Below are 10,825 nucleotides of genomic sequence, written 5' to 3'. Positions count from 1 at the left end.
TGTTTCCTCATGTTCCAAATTGCTGATTTGATCCTCAGCGTCCTATCAATTCCCTGTAAATTATTATTCATTTCAGTTAGTGTAGCCTTCATTTCTGACTGGTTCTTTTTTATGTTGTTGATGGTCTGACTGGTTTCCTCAAAATTCTTACTAAGATCCTTGACATTCTCATTAAGTTCCTTGAGCATCCTTATAACTATTGTTTTGAACTTTGTATTTAGGAGCTTGCTTGGCTCCATTTCATTTAGTTCCTCTTCTAGAGATTTCTTCTGTTCTTTCCTTTGTGACATATTTCTTTGCCTCCACATTTTGGCTGCTTCCAGGTGTTTGTTTCTATGTATTAGGTAGAGCTGCTGTGTCTCCTGGAATTTGTAGAGTGCCTTTGTGTAGTAGGTGTCCTGTGGGGCCCAGTGGCTCAGCCTCCCCAGTCCCCTGAGCTGGGCCTTCCAGGTGCTCCCCTGTGTGGGCTGTGTGCACTGTCCTGTTGTAGTTGAGCCTTGGTTGCTGTTGGTGTCACTGGGAGGAATTGACCCTCAGGCCAGTCAGCTGTGAGGACCAGCTGCAACTACAGCCAGAGAGCTGCTGTGCTGGAGACACCCCTATGGAGCAGGATTTACTTCAGTGGAGCTTTGGTGTTCACCAAGTGCGCCCCTTGAGTGTGTCACTCGTGGATGTGATAGGGTTGTAATCCAGGGTGGTCGAGTCTGACCACCAGGTGCACTGTCTCTGGGGCCTCCCGGGAGGGGCAAAGTCAGCCTGTGTCAGTGCCTTGCCCAGGGCCACCCAGCATGAGCTACACAGCAAACCGTAGTCGGCTGCTCCTTGTGCTGGGCTTGGAGGAGCCCAGGAGAGGCCAAGCCATGAGCCAGTGCAGCTGCCGCTAGTGCCAGGCCTGGGGCCGCTTATCAAGCCATAGGGGGCCCGCTGCGACTTGAGAGATTTTAGGAAAGTCCTAAGCATGAGGCTCGAGAGGCCACTTGCAGAGAAAAGCCCCTGGAAACGGCCTGGATGAGCTGCGGGTGGGGAGGGGCGGGGCCTCCGGGAGTCATGGGGCGGGGCCAAAGGTGGGAGTCAGATGCTGGCGATTCAAGTATGGCGCCTGCCTGCCGGCTGTGTGCAGGGAGGACTCGCCAAAGGAGCAACGGCTTCTGCCAGCTCTTGTGCCGGGGAGGAAGCCGCCCCTCCAGCTCTCGCCCGGATCTCAGGCAGGTTAGTTCCTCCCCGAGGGTCCCGGGTCCTTTCCGGCTGCTGCCCGGCGCTGGGCTCAGAGGGAGCGTCCAAGTGAGTCCGTGTGCGGGCCCTTTAAGAGGAGCTGCAGGGGCTCCCTCATCCTCTGCATCCCTCAGCCCCAGTCCCTGCTGGTTTCACAGCCCGAAGCTGTGGGGATGTCTCTTCCCGGCCCTGGAGCCCTGGGCTGGGGGCCTCGCTCCTCCGGGAAACCTCCCCCGCCGAGATTCCCTCCCGGGTTTACACGCCGCACCGGGTGTGGGCCCGCGGCTGCATCTCCACCATTCAGCCCCGATCCGCCCGCGTCTCCACCCCTCCCACCAGTCTCGGTGCTGCTTCAGCTCCCTCCTTTTCGGCCTTCTGTTCAGCTGGATTTCAGGAGGCTCTGAGTGATAGTTCTGCGTTTTAGTTGTAACTTTGTGGTTGTGGGAGGCAGCGGGGACCGCGGTTACCTCTGCTGCCAACTTGTCCAGCTTCCATCTTATTTCTAAGCTGAAAAGTTTTGAGGTGTTGGTTATACAGTGGTGGTGCTCCCGGAGAAAACACTGCTGGAAGAAGGTAATTATGCCTTACCTTTCGTTGGCCTTGTCTAGAGTGCTTTAAAGAAGAGCCGTGTGACCTGAAACCCTGACAGGGGTAGCATCTTCATAATGTGGATTAGAACCTATAAGATTTCAGTGAAACCAATAAACGGCTGCTGCTGAAGAATCTTTGGGGCACAGACATTCCTGTTAACTCCTACGTATGCACAAATTATGACATGCCTATGGTTGTATATCCTTGGCGACCTAGACAAACAGCCAAGCAGCATGTTCTGGAGATTTCCTGAGACCATCTTAAAAGCAAGGCATTTGGTAAACAGAATAAATGGGCATTTGCGTTCAAACTTATGACTTGTCCCATCCCCAGCTGTGAGCTTTATTTTTATTTTTATTTTTTTAATATATATTGATTTCAGAGAGAGGAAAGGAGGAGGGAGAGAGAGAGACAGAAACATCAATGATGAGAGAGTCATTGATCGAGCCCGCAACCAGGGCATGTGCCCTGACCGGGAATCAAACCCTGATCGCCTGGATCCCAGGTCGACGCTCAACCGCTGAGCCACGTCCGGCCGGGCCCCAGCTGTGAGCTTTAAGACAATAAGACTTTAATGCTTAAGATGCATCAGGGCTTAAACAATGAAGTTTCATACTGTTTGTAATAGGAAAAACTGATTACCAATCATCTTCAAATCCACAGATGCTCTATTTCAGGGCTCACCACCTCTGGCAAAGGCTAGTTAGTAATTATAATCTAATATGATAATGTTGGGAGCCTAGAACATAGCATGCCAAAGTTCCTGAGAGTACCCCAGAAGGGACTCTATGGTGACAAAAAGCTTTTGCTAAGATTTGAAAGATGGCTCAGCATAGAAACTAAAGTGAACTGGTTTCATTTTAGATACAGCAGAACCATGAGTGTTTGACTTAGAGATTAAAAGCTTAGGCAGAGACTTGGAGAGTAGAATCCTGTCTCAGCTTCCTCAAACAGAGCTACCAAAGGGGTGCAGTAGAAAGAGCAATGGGCCAGAGGTCTGGAAACAGCTTCTCCTCTTAATTTGATTTTGAAGCCTAAAGCTCAAACTTGATTCTCCATCTGGGCCACACCTGTTTCCAGGGGCTGTGAAAATCCTATGAGCTAATTAAAAGCGATTTTAAAAGCAGCTAACCTTTGTATGACAGGGATAACATGACTTTTCAGGTGAGGTTCTGAACCTTTCTGATCCTGGGGCACATCTCTACTTAGAGGGACCACATGGCAGCTAATTCTACTTGTTTCTTCAGACCCCTCAAAGCCTCATGTTGGTGAGTGGCTCCTTCACTTTCCACATCTCCAGTATTTTACAACTTCAATTTAGACTAGACATATGTGACTAGTGGCTACCATATTACACTAAAACAGGTGGGGAAACTTTTTTCTGCCAGGGGCCATTTGGATATTTATAACACCATTCATGGGTCATACAAAATAATCAACTTAAAAATTAGCTATGAAAAAAGCTAAATTTATTGAATTTCAAGTCCCACCTGCAGTAGTTTGCCTTGGCAGGGCTGTGGACATTCCCCACCCCTGCACTAAAAGGTCACAGAATCTTAAGATAATACAGTGGTACCTCGGTTTTCGAACATCTCTGTTGGCGAACATTTCAGTTTACGAACACCGTAAACCTGGAAGTAAATGCTTTGGTTTTCCAACACGCCTCAGAAGTCAAACATGCCACACGGCTTCTGCTGAGGGCAGGATCCTGAGGCCCAGCTGTTGGCTGTTGATCCCTCGGTTTTCAAACATTTCAGAACTCGAACAGTCTCCTGGAACGGATTACGTTTGCAAACTGAGGTACCACTGCACTCCTAAATCTGTGCTAGGTGCTTAGTCTGAAAGTGCATGCAAACAAAGTCCTCTGCCTTCATAGAGCTTACATTCTAGCATGGATACAAATAATGAACAGTAAGCGTAAGTCAGGAATCTAATGTTAGGAATGACAGCCGCAGTAGTAATAGGGTGGTCAGAGTAAGCCTCATTTAGAAGGCGAAGTTCTGTGCAGACTCGAATGTTAGATAAGGATTATAAAAGACGAGTGTTCCAGAAAGAAGAAATGGGTAGGGCAAAAACAGGGACACGTGTATGCCTGACATGTTCAAGGTAAGGCAAAGCCACTTAATAGAACAAAGTGGGAGATAACAGGCTAGGTCATGGTACAGTACAGGTTCCCAACCTTGCTGCCCTTTGAAATCACCCAGGAAGCTTTAAGAAATAGTCTGGGTTCAGCTTCCAGTGGGATGTTGCATTCATTCTCTTATTTTATGTTCCAGAACATAAAATAAGAGAATGAATGCAAAGGTGGAAGGAATTTATGAAGTAATGGGTCTCCCACCACTGTGGTATCTTATTTACTGTGTGGTTCGGAGTCATCCTGGACGTACTACCACCAGGACCTGATTTGAGAAAAGCAGGTCAGGTGAGAAGTAAATATATTTGCAGTTAAATGGACTAGGGTTGCCTTGCAAGTCCCTTTACTCAACCGTAAATCTGAGCTATTGGTGCAGAATTTGCAGTCTTGTAAAGATTACATGAAATAAAGAGTGCCTAAAACAATGGGCACTTGACGAATGGTGGCTATTGTAAAATGTTTAAAGCAAGGGATTCGTATTAGAAGATGGAGTTTTCAGAATATGAATTTGACAGAATGAGGTGCAAAATAGCTTAGAGACTAAAAGTCGTGAGCACGAATCTCAGAGAAATGCCAGATGGTCTCCCTCTGAACAGTCCCTCCTTCTCAGTACATGATCTTCCCTCTACCTGGACCATTTGTGTGTTTTCTTTGGGACAAAAAAGTCTATTTACTCTATCCGTTTTTAAAATCAGATTGATTGTTTGCATGCTCTTGAGATGTAGGAGTTCTTTATATATTTTGGATATTAAGCCCTTATCAGATATGTGATTGACAAATACTTTCTCCCATTATTTTGAACTTTCTCAGGTAAATCACTTATATTCATTTCATTAGTAATTTTTTCCTGAGGTTGAACTTGTTCTTTTGTTTAGTACATATTCTTTTGTTTCTTTATTTCCCTTTACTCCCTCTGGTGGTTTCTATGCATTAGATAAAAGAACCACCTCTCCCTGTCTTGAATTAGTGGCCTCATATAGGAGATGAAACTTATCATGGAACCCTGCCCTTGTTTTTTGTTGTCTTTCAAACCTCTGTGATTGTCCAAGCAGCCCATGTTTAATGGTCCCCAATAGCCGAGGATGTGCCAACATCTGTGTCCCAAAGGGGAGGATCTCACTCAGCATTTGGATTCAGGCTGATTGGAAGCCACCCTCCCGAAGCAGGGTTGAAAGTATGCAAGCATATACAGTCCTGAGGGACCAGGCTAAGCAAGTTTTCAGTCATTTCTTTGAATAAACTTTCTGCCGCCTCTCTTTTTTTCCTTTTTCTGGAACCCCTATAATGAGTATATTGGTCTCCTTGATGGTGTCCCATAGCCCTTTAAACCATCTTTACTCTTTTTTCATTCTTTTTTCCCTCTTTATTGAAATTGTCATTTTGTTCATGCATTGTTTTTCTGACCTCAGTGAGTATATTATTTTGAACTCTATTAGGTAAATCACGTCTCTTTCATTAAGATCTGTTTCTGAATGTTTATTTGTTCTTTGGTTTGTAACTTATTTCCCTGTTTGACTTTTTGTGTTGGTTTCTGTGCGTTAGATAAAACAGCCACCCTCTCCCTGTCTTGACAGAGTGGTCCATGTAGCTGAACCTCATCGATAAGCTTGACCCACAACAAGTAATTAGTTTCGCCCTAGGCTGTTTGGCTCTGTGGTTAAAGTGTCAGCCTGCGGACTGAGGTTCCCAGGTTCACTGGCCAAGTGCATGTACGTCGGTTGAAGGCTCGATCCCTGACCCCTGTTGGGGCATGTGCGAGAGGCAACCAATCAGTGTGTGTCTCTCACATCAGTGTTTCTCTCTCTCTCCCTCTCTCCGTCCCTCCCTCTCCCTCACTACTCTCTCTGAAAAAGCAATGGAAAAAATATCCTCAGGTGAGGATTGAAAGCAAACAAGTGATTAGTTTCTATAAGTCTCTAAGCCCTTCCTATAAAAATAATTTATTTTAAAAATTCATCCCTTGTAAAAGCTGGAAACCAAGGGACATACACACATCCATGTTCACTAAGAATCGGAAGCGGGCCCTGGACATGGCCTCCCAGGGGGAGCTGAGGACCCTGGGACATCAGTGGGTGACTGGGCAGTTTTGAAAATAGAAGTCAGTTATGTGAACTGCCATCTTTTCCTGCCCTATGGTGTGGCTTTCGTGCTGTTTCCTCTAACCATTCTTACATCATTGTCAACTAGCAAGTCAATGTATGCGCTTTTAAAATGGTGGGAAGACGAAGGTTCTAAGAACCTGCTTCTAGGAGCATCTGCTCCCCGTCTGTATCATTCCTGCTTCTGTCATGAGCGCAGATGCTGAGGCAGGTCACAGAAAGGTGTGACGTGGCCAGGCATGCAGCATTTGAGGGCAGGGAAGGCCGTGGGAGCCTAGATAAATGAGGGGGGTGGGGTGGAGAGACTGCTAAAATCTCAGCAACTGCTGGCACTGAAGAGGACCCAGCTCTGTCACATTTTGAGGTTTATCAAGACAGACCAGGAATCCAGATTCTTAATGTGAACACTCCTGATTTTTAAATGTGATACACATTTTCAACATCACGCAGGGCAGACTTCTGCAGACGGATTCAGCTCGTCATCTCAGGTTTGTGGCTTCTGCTGAGCCAAGCATGAAGACCATAGGGAAAGCAATTTTGTGTCACTAAAGCAAGACTTCCTGGACTTTTTCTCAGTCACTGCTTCAGACCCCACAGCCTGGCTGCTGCTTCTTTAAAGAACATCATCTTTATTTTTCCCAAGGCCTTCATTTGACTCTTTGGGCCCACAGGGAGGATTCTTCCTTGAGTTTTATGCTTCAGGTTGAGTGCTTTACTCCAAGCAAGGCATGATCCTAGCTGCCAGGTGTACCGAGTGAACAAAGCAGACAAGGTTCCTGCCCTAGAGCTACATTTTTCATAAGTTCAAGGGAATTGGGACAGCTTCTCCAAAGAAATCACCCTCCCCCAGACAAATTATTCTGCCTATCTTTTCTGTTTCCACAGTGTTTTATTTTACTTCTTATGGAACTTATCACAATATACTGTAATTTACCTGCTTATTTGTGCTTCTTTTGACTACTTGACTAGGAACTTTTGGAGGACTTGTCTGTAATCTCAGACTCCTAAACAAGTTATTTAAATTATTGGTTTAGTGTGCAGTGCTTATACATTGTTTTTGTCTCCCAGCATCCTCTCCTTTAGAGAACCACTTTTCTCTCATTTGATGGTTCTGGTGAGGTGGTTAGTTATTGTGCCGTATCCTAGTTCCTTCCACCCCACACTCAGGACTCAGGTCTGGCTAAGACTGAGGCCGGTCCAGAAGAGGACACATGACCAATCAGATGCCTTCTCTGAGAGTAATATATGGACCTGGGTTTGGGGGTGGGAGGGAGGCAGTGACAGGAAGCCCTTTGTCTGCTGGAGGGTATGAACGTAGAGCTGAATGTCATTGGCCATATTTCCCAGCACACAAGGGAAAGCCTGTCTGCAGAATTAATCTAATCAGAAAAAAGAGAAAAGTAAGGTATTGACCCATTGGCAGTTAATTCTGGCTCTAGTTTGTGAGGTCCTGTTTCCTGCAGTAATTCATTCCATTCTGCTTTACCCCAAAATCTTTTTCTGATAAGTGACCCAATAAATTCCCTTTTACTTAAGCTAATTTGAATTGAGTTTCCATCATTTGCAGCCAAAAACTCTGACTGGTTTGAAGCCCTGTAACAGCTATTAAATAAAGTCATCTTCTCTCTAGCCCAATAACCATCTTCAGCTGTCATCTCTTGAAATGCTTCACAAGTTCACTAGAGAAAGTGCTGTCATGAAGGGAGCATGGAGGAGGAAGGGAGAAGAGCCTGAAGAGAATGAATGGACCACTGGGATCAGAAAACAGACAGGATGAAAAATTACCACTCACAACGGCCTGACAAAAGAAAAAGGAGACAGATAAATGGGAGACTTCTGGCAGCCAAGAAAGTAAATGAAAGGATAAAAAAAGATGACACAGAATGCTAAGAGCAGTATTACCTGAGACACTCACAGGGCAAGAACTCAGAACAATGGCTTTGAGGTTGTCAGTGGTTGTCTTTGGGGAAAATATACTTAGGATCATCATGAGAAAGGAAAAAGAAAGGCAAGAGCAATGAGCAAGCAACCATCCAGCACATTAAAATGAAAAATGGATTGTGAAGAGAATCACTTCTTGATAGAAGAATAGCCCTGTTACTTTTAAATTTTGGTATTCTGTCAAAAATCCATTAAGATGATACAGGCTTATCCTCACACAGAAGCTATATTATATGCAGCTTTCCCAAAGGATCATATTGTAAAGGACAATCTAGGACTATTATGTTCCAACTTTCTGTTCCCCTTGACACATAATTAAATCCCTTTTCAAGTTGCCTATCTTGTTTTCAAATACCACCCTACAATTTTTCCTCTTCAACTCTTCCATTTGACATTGTTTTCCATGATCTCTGTGCCCTCATACTCATCAACCAACCATGTGCAGGCCAAATTTTTACTTTCAAACCCAAAAGCCTTGTTCCTACGTAGAGCCATTTCTACCATGATACACACATAATGTAACTACTCTGCCAAAATTAGTTTCAGTATATATACTATTATCTATGTAATTTGTTTACAGAGTTTTAATTGTAGAGGAAGGGCTCTTAAGAGGCTAAGAGAAGCATTATTTACAGCAGTTCTTGACAGCCCTGGACCCGCTGTAAGTACAGAATCTCTGCTTATACTACTGAATTCATTTGAGCATGAAATAAAATGATATATGCAAAATAGCTTTGGAAAATAACTCAAATGAAATGAGTCATAATTATTCATTATAAATTATTTCCTACCTTTATTTGTTCAGTCAGTATAAGTTGTTTCCAAGTTATGTGCAAGTATTTCATGACTAGTTACCTTCTAGATTTATGGCATAATGGTTCCACCTAATCTGTCACAGGAGGTACACCCTGACATCATGGAGATGTGTCCATCATACCTGCCCCAGCCCCCAGCCTCATTGTGGCTCTTCCCAGCATAGTATTTCTCTCCCCCATTAACCCACCCTACACACTGGTTCTAGCCAAGACCTGGACAAGATATTTATTCAATAAAACAGAAATATTAATATTAGGAATAGAAATAGCACGGGAATCAGTGTTGGCATGAGGACCAACTTGGGGCCCAAGGAAGAAATGGGAGGGAGCCCTGGAAAACAAAAAATCTAATTCTATGAAATAAAGTCAATAGTGGAAGAACAATGTCCCAGACAGGAAAGCAAATGTTCAAGCCCTGATTTTTGTCTCTAAATGTCTCCTTGTACATTTTGGTTTTTCAGATAAAGAAACTGGAAGTAGAGAGAGAAAGTGGCTTCTCAAAAATGCTGAATAATTCCTAGGTCCCTGTCCACGTGAATCAGGATGTGGTTCTGTGAATTAGCCACACGGTGGTGGGAAGTGACACTGATATAGTCTCCTGGTGCCTTTCTTATTGGTGACTCAATAGGGCCAAATCCATGAATCAACTGATAATCCACTTGTTACAAACTCCAAAGGGACTTTTTCCACCTGCCTGCCTTGGGCTGACAGGCATTTTTGGCTTACCTAGCACCTGTTGTTCAGGGAGCTTTAGGGGAAAGTGAAGTCTGCTTTCCATAAAAGGACATCACAAAGAAGGACTATGAGATTTAAATCCATGAATTCCTGATCAGAATAATCTTAGGAATTTAAAAATTACACATTCCTGGAGGCAACTCCCTAAGATTCTGACTCAGTGGATCTGTGGGATAGCCAGAGTCATGTACTTTTTCAAAGCTTCCCAAATGTTTACCATTTGGCATCCAGATTTGGCAACTATTGTCTCCATAGGGAATCACAAACTCAAATCCCTACCAGACCTAGGTAAATCAGGCTAAATCTAGGTCCATATTTTACTTTCCCACTTTCGAGGTAGAAGTGAGTTCAAGAATTGTTTCCCTTTTCTCTTTGACTCCACTATAAGAAAAACAGAACAAAAAGAATAATAAATAATAACTGACATTAGCCTTAATGCTGGGGAGCAATAGGGAGTGGTGGGGACTGCAGCCACCTGAATAATTCACACTCCATCTACAAGAAGCACCACTATTAGCTCCAGCTAATTGTTGCCTTACAGTAGCGTATGTTCTAATGAGGCCTTTTAACTCATCCAAAGTGGGAAAAAGTCAGGAATCTGAATTTTGATGTGAAATTTACAAATTTCAAAATGTTAGGAACTCATGTGAATTCTTTTAAAACACTGAAAGAGACAAAACCTACATGCAGAATACAAAGAGCCAACAAGCGTCAAGTTGGAGATGCCTGATTCGGGTTTGCACACTTACGTCTCCCTGTAGCAGGAAGTGCCTGGCAGGGGGTCAGGCATCGCCTCTGGAGGCACAAATCCTAGCTTAGCTCCCAGCTCTAGCACTTTCTAGAATGAGTCTCGGAACTTTCAGGGCTCAAATTAGCTCACTTGACAAATGGGAGCAAGAAAACTTGATGTACACAATTGCTTTGAGGGTAAATGAAATCATAACTAAGCAAGCGCTTCATAAACTGTAAAATGTGAGCTCTCGTCGCTGCAGTTAAAACAGAAAACTGAGTTGCGTGCGGTAAAATGTTACTGGGTAGCAGACGCTGAAAGTTTTGTCTTCAGTTTGGTCTGAGAAAAAGAGTTCTGGGTCGGAGACTTTTGTGTTGAAAAGAACGACAAGATCAGAGACTTTAACTCAGCATGGACTTTGCTTCTGACCTGATTTTGCTTCGATTCTCTTTTTGTCAAATGGTGAAAGCTGATAGCTTCTCTCCACAGGGGCCTGCAAGGCTTGGATGCTGAATCCCTCCCATCTCCTGGCATCATCACCTGCCACAGCTGGAGGGAATGTGGACAG

Source organism: Miniopterus natalensis, chromosome 16 (genome assembly GCF_054644295.1).
Source record: "Miniopterus natalensis isolate mMinNat1 chromosome 16, mMinNat1.hap1, whole genome shotgun sequence".
In the NCBI taxonomy this organism is placed as follows: domain Eukaryota; kingdom Metazoa; phylum Chordata; class Mammalia; order Chiroptera; family Miniopteridae; genus Miniopterus; species Miniopterus natalensis.
Note: the sequence above shows the minus strand (reverse complement) of the source record.